Genomic DNA, 15,240 nt, shown 5'->3' with positions numbered 1-15,240 from the left:
TGCGATTTTTCTTTTTTTTTTGGTATCACAACAATTAGAAGAAAACACAGAATCTTGATTGCTTGCGTCAAATCACATTGCAGCGTATCTGATTCACCCCGGGAAAGGCTTAAATATCAAATCCAAGACACCGATATGCCTAATTAAAACAAAATTAAACATCCACGGTGCCCTCATCTCGGTGGTTTGATTTTAACAGAGAACTCATATTTGAAGAGGAAACGCTCGAAAAAATAAAAAAAATAAAAAAATAAAAATCAAGCAGATTGACCGCGGGATGAACATGGAGGCTGCTGTGAACGTCTACAATAGTCCCAAAATGAAATAATTTTTTAGAAAGTACACACAGAGTCCAAGCGTGACAACAACTGTGACATGCTGCGCATTTGTTTATTGCCCAACACCGACAGACGCCGTCTTATCATCATCATTATCATTATTGATGTGATATGACTTTCACACAATGCCGCCGCGCGTTGCAACCCACACCTCTTATAAAAATGTTATGATAGGCTGCTGACATCACAGCGCTAATCCACTCCACCTCCCTGACCACAGCAAGACTCCTCAGCCAGGCAGGTCAGCAAATGCCAGGACCGATGTCTCCAAAGTCAGAGCTTCGCCTTGATGTGGCGCACAGACTTGAAATGACTGTAGCTTTAAATAGGGCGCAGCGCATTTAAAAATGTCAGGCGAGGTTAAAGGCCGTGCCCTTCACATTAAGGCCGGGTTGAAAGTTGCCTCTTCCTGATAAACAACGCCGTAAAGCTGTTTGTGGTCGGACACTTCATAATGTCTGTCAGATGTCACCCTATAATAAAGATAATATACACTGGCCCCATGTGCGGTAATTACAAACACAGTGCGAGAAATAGATGCAAACCTGCAGCCTGCAGGTTGTTCATATTCGCGGCTTCTTTTTGTTTTTGTTTTTTTAATTGAAAGAATATCAAGCTTGAAGTGCAGCTAAAAGTTTACAGAGTCGTATACATGGCAGTAACGCTTACAGAGCTGTGTGTTGTTCTGCAAAAGCAGCAGCAGCAGCAGCAGCAGCAGCAGCAGCAGCAGCAGCAGCAGCAGCAGCGTGCATTGTCCCGGGGAGTATTACAGTATATGGGTGCCCCCTAGCGTATGAAGTTTTGGCTTCAAATAAGATTCAATTGAGAGGAGCCATCCGACACGGAAACTGCTTCAGTCTCCTCTCCAGCATCGACCAAACTAACGAGCACCATTTAAAACTGATGACTGTTTGTTTAAATTGTGTTTTACACGACTTGGACGGCGAAGCTTTGAGAGTTGCCAGAGTTGGATTTACTTTTCGCCACTTCAGATCGAGTCCCAGCGGTGGTATTTACACCCATTGTGTGTTTATTCTGACAAAAAAATAGAACAACGGCAAATTGGCCAATTGCATTTTGTCTGCATGATGTTTTTTTTTTGTTTTTGTTTGATTCTCTCGTCTTTATTTACAGATCTCGCGCACGCAGAGATTCTGTAAATAAAAACAAAAAAACCGCAGCGCGGAGGATTCAGCTCTTTCCGACGATCCCGCTTTCGCTCCGAATGGTGAGTACACGCATTTTATTTCTATTTAATTAACGAGTCGTCCGCGACAATAAGGCTTTATTTGTCCGCAATAAATCACGCGCAGTTTAATGCGGGCGACTTTAAGCGGAAAGACGCGGAGCGCTGCGGACACGGCACGTTGCGCACACCACATATTTCCACAAATGCGCGCTGGATTTAAAAAAAAAAAATGTTATTATTATTTTTATTATTATTCATACTATTGTTATTTTTTTCGCTCATTGCCAAGGCAGATCGTTTATAAGATGCACACAATATGCTTGCAAACAGCCATTCATAAACACGCTTTTTTTTTTTTTTTTTTTTTTTCACGTGGCGATAGAGAGCGAGAGAGAGCGGGCGAGCGAGCGAGCGAGAGAGGCAGGAAGGTTGGATTGTTGCAGGAACAAACCTACCAAAGGCAAACGCCGCTGATTCGTCCGGAGCGGGATGCATCGTCCTTCTTTATTCACACTGTTTCTAAGTCTTCTCGCTCTGTGTGTGTGCGTGCGTGTGTGTGTGTGTGTGTGTGTGTGTGTGTGTGTGTGTGTGTGTGTGTGCGTGTGTGTGTGTGCGTGTGTGTGTGTGTGTGTGTGTGTGTGTGGCGACACAGTGCTCAGATTGAACCTGGCAATGCGTCCTCTCTCCAAGACACGGGCTCGAACTCGGGTGCTGCTGGTGGTGGAGGTGGACGAGGAGGAGGGGGAGGAAGAGGAGGAGGAGGGGAGGGGGAGAGAGAGAAAAAAAAATCACAAGAAAGCACGATGTTTATTGGAAAATGCACTGGAATTGTCTGACTGGCCGTGCAAAAAAAAAACTTTGGCAGATGCCGAGACGCAGCGACACTGTAATTCACGTTTGTGTACTTGTGGCGCCAGAGAGAGAGAGAGAGCGAGAGAGAGAGAGAGAGAGAGAGAGAGAGAGAGAGAGAGAGAGAGAGGGAGAGGGAGCAAGAGAGAGAGAGTGAAGGGGGGAGGGGGGGGGGGGGGGGGTGCAAATATAAGTTGACGTGTCGTCCGAGCAGATGATGATCTGACTGGCGCTCGCTGGGATGGATGCGGTGTGTGTGGAGGCTTTGCGGCGAGCGGCGCTGATTTTGCGCCCGTTTCTCTCCTCTGCCGCAAGTAATGTGGCCAACACGCGCTCACACGCCGCTGCTTTGTGTGGGGCTGCGGGAGGGGGGGGGGCAGTGGGGGTGGGGGGCTGAAGTCTGCACAGGCACCTGTCTTCAGGAGTGGCGAGCACGCATTGCCAGCGATCCGCACATCGGCACCAAAATATAAAATGTGGTCAGATGGAGTTGAGCGCGTGAAGAGGCGGGATTGATTTGAATTTATTTGTTGTAAAATGTGACGTTCAAGGTGCTATAGTGAGGGCAGCAAATGAGCCGTTTGCCGTCTTTATTATTATTATTATTATTATTATTATTATTATTATTATTATTATTATTATTATTATTATTATTATTATCATCCTCATCCTCATCATCATTATTATTATTAACTATATTTGTGCGACAGTTTGTATTTTGTATTAGTAGATGTATATGCAATATTTAGATTAATTGATTATTTCTAAAACTAACAATAAAGCAATTAATAATTAAGTAGCTAATTATATATATTTCAAAATAAATATATGTAATATTGGAAACAGCCGTCGCAATTCTAAATAGAATAAAATAAATATTAAAGAAATTATATTAGCTGCGCTAATTTTGATTTCTGCTCGCGTTAAAACACACACATGCACACACACGCGCACACACGCACGCATTTCGGCAGCTCGCGAATTGATTTGCCATTAAAGCCACCTAAAGTCGTGCGCTGCAGCTTTTATTTCGCGGGTTTAAAAGTTTCCTCCGTGTGATTAGTCGTCGCTCTGCCTTCAAGGAAGAGGATAAAAGCGCTATATGTGCTCAGCAAAGCTGAACGCACACAACAATAGCGCTGCCCAACGGGACCAGTATCGATTAAGACGAGACAGAGGATGTCGCCTGCACTAAATATTTACTGATCACACACAAATAGCTGGATCTTTAACGATTTCCCATGCTCCGGCTGTGGGGAAAAGGGGACTAAATCACTCTATTATTGTTAGTAAAACAAAGCAGACGCACTGGAACAGGCGACTGGAGATGTGCTGATTGTGACGAGAGCGCCGAAATCGATAATTAGGAGATAATATTTGAGATTTACGGACGAGCGAAGTGGGGGAAAAAAGTAACACTAAAAAAAAAGCCCGTGTGTGTATCAGGTTAAGTTGAGGCACCGGCAGCTCACTTCTCACACTGCGACGTGGATTCAAACCGGGCAAAAGATCGCAGATCACAGCGTGGAAGAGTTAAAATAAATATCGTGCGATTTGAACTATAAATACTTTTCAGTTTAGCGATATTTTTTTGCGAATTGCAGAAGCTGCAGAAATTTGTGTTTAAAAAAATAAATAAAATGAAAGTAGGCTTTCGTGTGGTGTTTCGCCTCCATGCAGATCTTGTAGCGGGAGAGAAGGACGGTGACCCCGAAGGTCTCCCAGTTCCCGGCGTGATTAACCCTCTAAGTCCTGGGCAGAGGCAAATGTTAATCAGGCTAATCAACTTCAAGAGTGAGATTAAATTAAATGACGGGGATAGAGGGACAGAAACACTGGGAGACGGAGAGAAGAGAAAAGTGACTATTTAAATCACATGAAATGTATGCAGTCATTTGCATATACACCCCCCCACCCCTCACAAAAAAATAAAAATAAAAAAATAGATCAATAAATAAATAAGGAATTAATTTCATATAATTGGCAACAGGTTCCATCTGTCTTCAACCCTGTGGTGAACAGGCAACATTTAAATGTCCAATTAAACCACCATAAACATATATTTTTCTCTTCACTCTGCCTGATAGAGATCAGTTGATTGACGGCCGAGACCCACATGTCAAAACATTTTCATCTGCCGCGTTGCATCGTATCAGTCGGTAACTTAACGGTATTATCTCTCATCTGTGGTGGATGTGCCTCATTATGTTGCTGTGATGGGGCAGTGCTGATGGGGTGGGGGTTTGGGGGTGTGAGGGGGGTGGGGGGACTAATTGGTCAAACGTCTGCTCACATGAGTATCTTCATTAACGCAAAGAAAGTGACTGACAAAACATCATCCAGGTAAGAAGTCCGCGGACGCTCACGACAACAAGCAGAGGAACGGAAAGCAAAACACGGGAACATTTCTCATTCAAACACTTTGCCAGTATTACTGATCCGATAATTGTGTGGACATCAAACCATCACGTCAAATTAGAGATAGCTGGTCATCAAGCTGGTGATTGCTTTGTGTTTGAGCCTATTTATACCACTTCAAGTTTTTAATTACAAAAGTTTTCATTTGCACTTTGAGTCATTATTCGTTCTGTCACAGCGGCGTCACAATGGAACGCCATGAAGAATATAGAGTTCCATCGTGGCGGTCGTCGACCCTTGAGGAGTACATGGAAACAGGGCGTCTAGCGTGTGTGTGTGTGTGTGTGTGTGTGTGTGTGTGTGTGTGTGTGTGTGTGTGTGCGCGTGTGCGCGGTTTTAATTACATGCATGCGCTCGTGAGCTGAGGAATGCATGTAAACAGGATGGGAGCGCTGGTGTAACGCTATCGAACCTTCTCGGGAAAGTTTGTGTGAGCAGCCATGCGCGCCTCACTCGCTTTTTACAGAGTTCACTCAGCGGTGGAGATCCCTGTGTGTGTGTGTGTGTGTGTGTGTGTGTGTGTGTGTGTGTGTGTGTGTGTGTGTGTGTGTGTGTGTGTGTCCCTCCCTCCGACGCACACAAACACACACCCCAAGGCCCGCTATCTAAAAAGAAAAAGGCAACGTATCCCCAGATAGCTCAGTGTGTTCAATTTGCCAGTGATAGATTATTGTGCCAATTTGAACAGATAGGGATCAATTTGTCTCAATGATCACTCTTTAGGCCGACTGCCAGCGGCGCTCTTAATGCATTTGTGAGCGCCGCTCGCTCAGAATCACGGGCCTGTTAAAGTGATCGGAAGCGCCCGCGTGGCGAGACGACGGTACGAGGAAAATAATAAATCATGCATTGTTTTGGAACTGCCGCAGCCCCGCGTGGATGGAGTTGCTGGAGGCGGCAACAGCGGCGGCGGCAGCAGCAGCGGCGGCAGCAGCAGCAGCAGCAGCAGCAGCAGCAGCAGCAGCAGCAGCAGCAGCAGCAGCGATGACCAGAAGGTCAATGGTTTAACTCTCAGGACTCGCTGGGAAAGTCTGGGTGGAGGAATTGTGTGGTAAGTGCTCTCTAACCCTCAGGAACTACTGAAGTACCCTTCGGCAAAGCAGCTTAAACACCCCCCCCCCCCACCCCCACCACACTCTCTCTCTCTCTCTCTCTCTCTCTCTCTCTCTCTCTCTCTCTCTCTCTCTCTCACACACACACACACACACACACATCTGTCCCAGCGGAGCTGCGCACCAACCAGCAGTACAAGGCTGCAGTTGTAACGGCCACTTGTGAGTCGTGTCTCTTTGAATGTGTGACCTGGCCGCCTCCCTCCCCCTCCAGTCCACCGGCCCCGCACTTTTGTTTCATGTACTAGAGTGGGGAGAGAAAGGGAGGATGGGGAGGGGTTGGTTGGTTGGTGGCGGTGGGGGGGGGGGGGGGGGGGGGGGAGTAAAACATTTTTTGGGGGGCAGAAGAGACAAGAAAGAGAAGCAGCGGTGGCAGCGCTCGGAGCTGCAGACGCGGCTCACATGTGGCCCCGTCCCCGGAGGCAGCAGACAGTATATTGAGTTACTGTAACCCAAGGTGTAACGCAGTAGCACTGGGGGGGAAGGTGGGTGGGGGGGTCGTGTGGGTTACAACCAGCGGATGTACCACAGGCTCATTGCGGCTTTCTGTTACAGCTGTTTAATGTTCGATTGTGCGCTTTGTTTTTTCTCCTGTTACAGCCGTGACCGTTTACTAGCCGAGGCTGCTGCTGCTGCTGCTGCTGCTGCTGCTGCTGCTGCTGCTGCGACGCACCGCGCTGATCCTCCAACCTGCTGACGGCCGACGGCATCAAAGTGGAGCTGCAGCGCCAGGTTGTGTTGCCACGCGGTCACGAGCTGCTCGATGTGTGTGTGAGTTGAAAAAGGCAGTGTGTGTACGTCTCTGTGTGTGTACTTCACTGTGTGTGTGTGTGTGTGTGTGTGTGTGCACATATTTGTGTCTGTGTCTGTCTGTGTGCGTGTTGTAATCTCAATTTATGTGAGCATAATAAAGTTTGAAAACATTGCAAGACTCTGTGTTGAAGTTACATTTGAAGTCTTTTTATTCTGTCATGTAACGCACATAGGGAAAAAAAAAAAAGTTTATTTATTTATTTTTATTTGTTTATTTTTGGTCATTTGTAAGACAATGGTTGACCTGGATATTTCTGCAGGATATCTCAAAACCACGGTGGAAAAGCTGTGGAAAACAAAAGGAGCAAACGTATCAAGCGTGGCTGTAAATGTCTGTCAATGTAAACGTATGTGAGCGTTGTGAACACGTGACAGTGAAGGGAAACCCTCAGCCCAACAGGCAAACACTGCAATAAGAACGACTGCACATCCTCACACGTGCTCTTCCGGCCGGCCGACGGAGGGAATAAAAGAAAAACGGGGGAGACGTGAGTGGAGTGTGGTTGAGCGCAGCGACGCCTCCACGAGTCTCGGTGTGTCTGGGTAACTTTATCTTTTGTGTCAGCGCACGAGGATCGATGCTCTGGGGATGATGTCATCAGAGTGAGACCTTGAAGAGCGATGGTGATTTATGAAGGCATCAGGCAGACATCCTCCGTCTGGATACTTTTGCATTTGGTGCAAATAGAGCGACGCAAGGATGGAATGACGGAGAGAAGAAGCTGAACACAACAACAGGTTTTTGGAAAAATTCCTCTCGCTGTGTCCGTGTTCAACGCAGGAAACCACTGAACTCCTAGGAAAGCTTTCCGGGCCGCGTTGACAGTCTTGACAGACGGACGTGTGTCCTAAAAATAGCACGTTGCATCACTGTAATGTGACACCGCAGCTTATTATAAAAAAAAAAAATACATTTTTATAATAATTGTGTCTTACTGGTCGAGCTCACGCAGCGCGACTCCGAATCGATTGGTGCCGCAGCCGCTGAGGCGCTCCGATGACCTCGCGGAGGCGGCGGCGGCCTCTCGGTCCTCCGTGAGGTCACGGAGGGGAGGCACACCGACCCCCCCCCTCGACCCTCCCCCATCCTCTCCACCGACTGCCGGCTGCAGAGCCTCGCGGCAACAACTGCACAACACCCGACACCTCGCGGTTGCCTGATTGTCGGCGGTGGGGAGAGACGGACAGCATTGTACGCTACGGTAACGTTTGGCGGAACGCGAGTCGCAATAATTAGCCGGGACGGCGGGATGCAATTTTCTCTGGAGATGACCACTCGACCCTGACAAGGTATGGAGTAAATTATCTGAGCTGCTACACGGCCTGGAGTGGAATCACTTGGCATGGCGGACTGAGTCTTTCCATGCCAGACTGGGGGGAGGGGCTGAAGAGTCGTTACCGCCATTTCTGTAGACGCAACAGTAGAAGAAGAAGATGAAGAGAAGATTTGGTGCCTGATTGTTGCAGAGGCCCAGGCTGCACGCTTGTGGGTTTGTGTTTTCTTCTCTCAAATCCACACAAATCTGCTCAACAGGTGCTGGACGAGCGCGCTGTCCACCGAGCGGAGCCGCGCAGGTGAGTGTGTGGAATCGCTTCATGAAGGGGCGACTCGGAGCGACGCACGTTTCCACCACGCCCATGGAAGTGTTAGGAATGTCGTCGTCCTCAACGGCCTCCTCTGATTGGCAACAAAGTTTGTGCGCCCCCTCAAGGCGGTTCTAGTCCAGGCATGGGCAAACTACGGCCCGGGGGCCATATGTAGCCTGTTTAGCTTTTTAATCCGGCCCACCAAACTTGAAGAAATTATATTATTAGTAAGTAAGTAATAAAATGGTATGTTTTTTTTTTTCCCGGTGTTTCAAGAATCATTTCAATAAAGAGCGAACCCCATTAATAGGAAATACTTCAAAGTCATAGATTTTGTTGTAACTTTGCTTTCTTAAATTTTCAACAGACATTAAAGCATGTGTTTTCTACATATCACATTATATGTTTTTTTCTGCTATGAGGTGGGTCACCAAAACACTCCATCCATCTGCTGCTGCTCCGGCCCCTCGGTCAAATTCTAGGACCCACTGTGGCCCACAAGTCAGGAAGTTTTCCCTCCCTGTTCTGGTCACTCTTGAATCGCAGCTGATGAGCAAAATGTTTGATGGGAGCGGGTCAGCGGAAGACGCAGCCAACATTTCAGCCCGCCGGACCTGTTTCCTCTTCCTGGTTCTTCCCACAACCAGCAGGGAACCATGCGGCCCTTCCTCTCCTCGGCAGGTTTTTACTTTGTAGCTCTTCTCAATTTCTATCAAAATGCATCGCCGGGATTTTCATTTCAAAACTGAAATTTCCAAAGTTTGCTTTGAGTTCACTTGACAGTTCACGGAGAGGCACCATGTGAACAGAGAATTGAGGTGCGTGTAAGCCTACAGCGCTGGTCGGTGCTGCCGCTTGACCTCTTTAATGGATCCTCATCAAGCTGGCGGCAATGGAAACATTTGGAGAGGGAATTAAAATAAGTTCAACACGCAGTGGGCTGCAGCTGGAGAAACTGGAAAGCTGCCGGCCGCCACTTTGATGAAACGGCCGGCCTGTTTTTTTTTATTTTTACATGCAGCAACCAAAAACACCTGCTTCTGGGATTCAATCAAGTGATGGGAATCCAAACACCGCGGCCATTAAGTGTCATTAAAGTGTTTTTTTTTTATTTTTTTTTGCTCCGGATCAGCGCGCCGCAAGTTTCCCTTCGGCTGCGGCTCCGTGGCCTCACCATGTGTTTAGCCGTGCCGCTGGAATTCAGGGGAACAATTGTGAACTATTAATCACAATTAACGTAGTCTGACAGGTATTCTCCTGTAAGGACCCCTGAGATTGGGCTCTATGTCTAATAACTCCTGAGATAAACACTCCCGAGTCACTCAGCCAGAATCCTGCCGGCGCTGTTCCGCTGCCTCAGTAATCTGCAGTCTGATCACTTTCAGCCATTAAAGCCATTAACTGTAATGTTAAAGGTAATAATGTCCCACGCAGCTTATTGTGGAGGATTTATGGCTTTTTAGATTATTATATTTCAGACCGTGACTGCGTAAAGGCAATACCGACTTCGGGCCAAATCTTCCGGGCCGACTTTATTTGCGGGGACTGAAGCTCGCCTGTCAAATAGGAGCTGGTTTGTTAAACTGAACTGAAAGGAGCCCAAAGAGATGTTGAAATATCTTCGCTATGAAATAATGATCGTGGAAACACACCAGATTGTGTTTTCCAATAAAACAGTTTACATGAACATACACACAGCAATATTGTGACTTTTATGTGAATTTTAATGAAATAGTGAGAAAAGCCACAATATTGTCGTGAGACGCTTGAACAATTTGTTTGGTTGGATATTTTTCTCGATTTTGTCTGCAAATTTTACTTGATTAATCCACTTTTCTTTCTTGGCCGATAAACAATTGGAAACATAAAGTCACCCAAACAAGTTTTGTAGGTAAGCGCCACTAAAAGAGTCCAAAAAGGAACACATAATATTAAAAATAGTTTTTTCTCGACAATCCCTGAATGTACATGTTTAACCTATTTGACACTTTAGAGGGCTATAAAACCCTCAGTGATAAATACACTACTCAATTAGATGCTTGTAATGTCCTTTTTTCTTTCTGAAGCAAATGTCTGAGTGCCCTGGGAGGTGACACTCTGCAGTGTCCTGCGCTGGAGACCTTTCACACTGTAATTTATGTGCCCCTCAACCTCCCGGAGCTGGTCTAACAACTACAGGTGTGATACTTCTCACCTCGGTCTCATAACGTAAATACTCGCGTTTGCTTCTAAACATTCTCCGCGCAAAAATTAAGCCACGGCCGTATAAAAAGAGCGGTTGTGGTTTGTTTAAGCAGCATATTGCCTGCAACTCAAGGTGAGAACTGTAACCATAAACCACGCGGCTGCCCATAATAATACGGTTAGGTTGAGGAGGGGAGGGAAAAAAAAAAAAAAAGTAAGCCCTGTTTCATCAAGCTAATTGCCTGTTTGTCAGAGGGAGCAAACTTTTTCGAGCAGCGCTCGGCGATGGAGCCTCTTTCTTAATCATAAATAGAGCCCCAGCGTCCCAGAGGGACTTGCTATCCCTAATTTACAGTTGATCTAAAGACCAAAGCTATCAATCTCTCACAGACACATTATTCCTTCGCCGCCTTCTCTCGTGTAATTGTGGTGACGCGACCATAAACAACGGAGAGGCTGCTGCTTTGACTGATCTTTGGAAATGACTGCATTAACACGCGAGTGGCACCAAAACACGGCCGCCAAAACGCTCCGTGCACGCGGGACGTAACACATTTCATTAGCGTAAATCAAAACGGAGCAAAAATAAATAAATAAAGCATCTATCTTGTTTAGGGTGTTGGGGGTTGGGTGGATCATCTGCTGCGAGATAAAGATGTTTCATCACCTGATTTTCATGTGGGCTCCAGACTGCTGCGCCGCTGTTTCTGCACTTACTGGAAGTGACACAGCGGACCAGTAAGTGCGGACACAGCGCACCGTCGAAAGACGGCCATTCATCAAGCACAAAGCAGACTCACGGAGTGTTCAGCTGGTGTGTTAGCTGGCTAGCTGGCAGACAGAGGCTAGGCTTAGCGTGCACCGACCCCTGCTATGAGTCCACCAACAGGTTTTTAGCATTGTCAGTAGCTGTGTTTGCATTACCGCTAGAATTAGGGGTTTCGGTGTGATTGTTCTTCTAAAATATACTCTCTTGGTCTCAAACCCCACGTGTCTTGGTCTTTTCTCCATCTTGATACTCCCTAGCCTTGATAATGTCTTAGTCTCCATTTGTGCGGTCTTGACTGCAACACTAGTGCACTCAAACTATAAAACACATTTAGCAGCATGGAGGTAGCGATCTCACCTCGACGAGGGCTTCTTCACGCACTGTCAGCACACCCGCCGCCGCCGCCGCCGGCCGCCGCAGATACATTCCTGCCAACGGCAGCGGCGGTGACACCACGCCGCCTCCGTGATGCCTTTAATGACGAGCCTTTCCGTTAATGAGTTAATGCAAAACCTCTCAATGTCATCAGCGAAAGATAAGACGGAAGAAAGCGGCGCATTGTGCACATAATGACGGGCTCCCCTGCTTGCCCCCGAGATGTCACGGGTCAGCCATGTTAAGAATGTGTGTGCCCAATCATCCAGTGATCTTTATCTGCCGGGCCTGCAGCTAACCATGACATGGGCCCAATCAGGGGTGCTGATGAATGGACAAAGGGGCCCTTGAATTGTTGAGGCTGCCACATGAGCGCCTCTCAACTAAATGACGATGACATTAGCAATCAATATACCAATTACCGTACAAGATATTAGACATGTTGGGCGAAAGCAGCGGCCTCTGAAAAGCGTCGCGCCGTACAGTCGGAGGGTTTGTGAAGTTCGTCTTTCCCGTCGGCAACTTCTCCGGGCGAGTTTTTGTTCCTGATTTGTGTGTCTTTAATTTGGAGCAGACGTTTAAAAGTCAATGGGAAATTTAATTAAACACCAATTTTACAGCGTTGCCGTGTGTGTGTGGGTTTGTTCAAGGAGGCACGTGATGAAAGGAAGAGGAGGATGAAAACAAAAGAGAAATTAAGGTAGATCAGATGTAGCCTTGACTGCGTCTCTGATTCACACGTCTGCTCCCCATTCTGAGCGATCTTTGCCACTGGATTGTGACTGTGTGGAACAAGAAAGGAAGAAGCGCTTTAAGAGGGCAGAAGTTTGAAGGAGACCTGAAAACAGAAAGTCCCTCGATAATTCAAGGCCCACATGAAATGAAGAGACTGTGTACCTCACCGGCTACATCATTGGATACACACACTTTAATTAAAATCAGATTCTTAACAGCCTACATAATAAACTGTCTGAAACAGGTTAACAATAAGATCCTGCCAATACATTTACCTCTAACTGCTGTCATTGTTGACAAAAATGTGCATATTTGCTTACAATTCAATACTTGTTATTTGACTTCCTGGTGCAGGTTGCTTCCTTGGGCGCATGTTATTCAACTGCCTAAGAGTAGCATAGGAACAGATTTTTTTTTGTCCTCATATTTACACTAAAGTGACTTCTGGGGTCTTTTTTTTCCTGATGCTTTTATTTTGAAATGTGGAGATAAGCTGTGATTTAGACACACTTGTTATTATATTCATTAATAAGGGGGAAAAAAAACAGAAAACTGTGACTTTGGCAGGTCTGTGACACCGACTGCATTTATTGGTGCCTTTTAAGAGAGGCCGCCAAGGAGCGATGCACAACGTGACAAATTAGGACATTAGATAGCGTTGGATAGCACAATGAGCTGGAATACAAAAGGTTAAAGAGATAAACTCCAGCCATCACCGACATCATAAAACCTGACAAATTGTAATAACGAGGTGCGTAATCCACACCACTGTCAGGAGCCGTCTCTCTAAGCTCCCCCTGACACACTGATAGTCTCCGATTCAAGTTTGCAGCCGGGTTTGGACAAAACGTCTCATCCACTCGGACAGCATTTGTCTTGTTTAACATTATCTGAAATCAAACGCTCCATTCCCACTCCCACCGTTTCATATCGAACAATCGGCCGCACCCTGATGTGGGAATGCCTCAAATGCTCACAAAAGGGGGCTGACATTTATACCCGGCAGAAATGAATCAGGACGGGCCTGAATTCCTCCGGTGGCTTTGTGCACGGCACACTGGGCTGGGTGGACGGATAATGACACTTTATTACAGGAGCCATTATGGCAGGTAGCTGCGCACGATGAAAAGGCAGATCCAGTCGACGCAGACAGCTCCGGGACAGGTGAGCCAGCGTGTTAACAAATATGGCAAATGGGCATTATGGGACTAATGAATTCAAAAGGCGCTCTGGGGAGAGATCAGCATAATAGCCGGGCCCCCGTCTGCGGATCGCTGAGAAAGACACACGTCTTAGAGGCTGCTGTAGCAGACGGCTCCCGACCACGGCGACCTCGCCTCTCACACACACACACACACACACGCGCGTTTCTTAACCGCGTCACAGTGTACGACGCCGACTGATCGTCCGCTAACATATAATATCTATACGTGTTAATGTGTCAGTATTGTACTGTTGCGATAGGATGGGAGAGGATCAGACGAGTACGTAGCAGGCAACAATGCTACATCTCAGTGTCTGACTTAATACTGAATAAACAGGACACCCTGGGCTGCTGTTCAGAAGTCCAGTCAATCCAACACGTGTAGACAATAAGAGGTATTTACACAACACTGTCCGTCATTTACAACTTCCCACATGTTGTGACCACGTTGAAGATGTAGACACACTATCCCACGCATGTAATCAGCTTGTCTTAGATACATGGAATTTATTTTACATTACATCATTCTCACGTTCCACATTTTATCCAAAACAATGACGACAAGGTTTTCTTCATTTTGACTGGACGCTCAAGTGCAACTTCCAAATCCAAAGGCAAACACAGCAGCGGATCAATACGACCATGCCGTGGCCTTTAGCGGGGGGGAGGCCCACGGTATATTGATCCTAATCAATTGATTGGTGCATACCAGGGCCGCAGGACCTACAGCAGTGCTTTAAACGACAGTAGGTGAGGATGGATGTCAGCGAGATTATAAGTCCAGTTTAACGCGGTGCTGACGGCTTGGAGAAGCCCTGATACGGAGGCCTGTTTTTACACTTCCTTCAGCACCCTTTCATTCATTGACTATGGGAACGTGTCACCAGCCTGACGGTGGTTTTGAAGCCACTCTCACTGCAGCAACTGTGTCTCATTGATTTTTAGCCCTTGCATATAAACTGATTTTATATACAAGACTTTTACTTTACAAAAACATCACATTGACGCGAATAAAAGTCCCTCATTCCCTCCAAAGAATAAAAAAATAAAAATGTTGCTTAACGTGGACAGATCAAACTCATAACATGGAACGAAGGTAACTCAATGAAAGGGCCACATCTGTATGTGGCTCCATTGCAGCCCTTGGTGTGGGGGGGGTCGGGTTACCGCCGGTATTCTGATACTGCTTACAGAACTTGGACGTTGAGCCCGGTCCTTTGTCACGGTGCCAAGCGTTTACCCAATGAGATCAGTCTAGGTGGCTGCAAATCCTATAACATGAGATTAGCCCTTTTGACTTCGCAGACAAGATAATGACATTAGCTAATGTATGAACAATGGAATACCTCTGTGTGCATTCTGATACCTCGCTGGGCCAGACACACAAGCACTTTGTTCTGATCTCAGCCGGTTGGCTTCCAACGCTCCGTCCCCACCTGCGTTTACACTCGTTTCCATCCCGTACGTGTCACCTCCCCACTTTTCCACAGCCAATTAAAAACTGAGACTTGTTTGTCCTCTGCACTGTATCGCTGACCGATTCGTCCATTTCCTTCAGATCGAATTTCTTCAAAGGGTTCATCAAAGCGAGCGATTCTCATCACGTGCACCAGGTGTTATTGCCGGGTCGCACTCGACGCACAAGTGGTTTAACAGCGTGCCCCGTG

The 15,240-nt window shown here is 46.8% G+C and overlaps 1 long non-coding RNA gene across 1 annotated transcript; it reads left to right on the top strand.

Moving 5' to 3' along the window:
• The first annotated feature begins 772 nt into the window (after nt 1–772).
• Nucleotides 773–6,849, top strand: LOC142896325 (uncharacterized). Its single transcript, XR_012928335.1, has 5 exons — nt 773–1,020; nt 1,060–1,347; nt 1,473–1,566; nt 5,664–5,845; nt 6,507–6,849. It is a non-coding gene; the product is annotated as an uncharacterized LOC142896325 (long non-coding RNA).
• Nucleotides 6,850–15,240: the final 8,391 nt, after the last annotated feature.

The sequence above is a fragment of the Nelusetta ayraudi genome, unplaced genomic scaffold (genome assembly GCF_046127955.1).
Source record: "Nelusetta ayraudi isolate G7.1 ecotype Tasmania unplaced genomic scaffold, CSIRO-AGI_Nayr_v1 ptg000053l, whole genome shotgun sequence".
NCBI lineage: Eukaryota > Metazoa > Chordata > Actinopteri > Tetraodontiformes > Monacanthidae > Nelusetta > Nelusetta ayraudi.
This window is presented reverse-complemented; position numbering and strand designations above follow the sequence as displayed.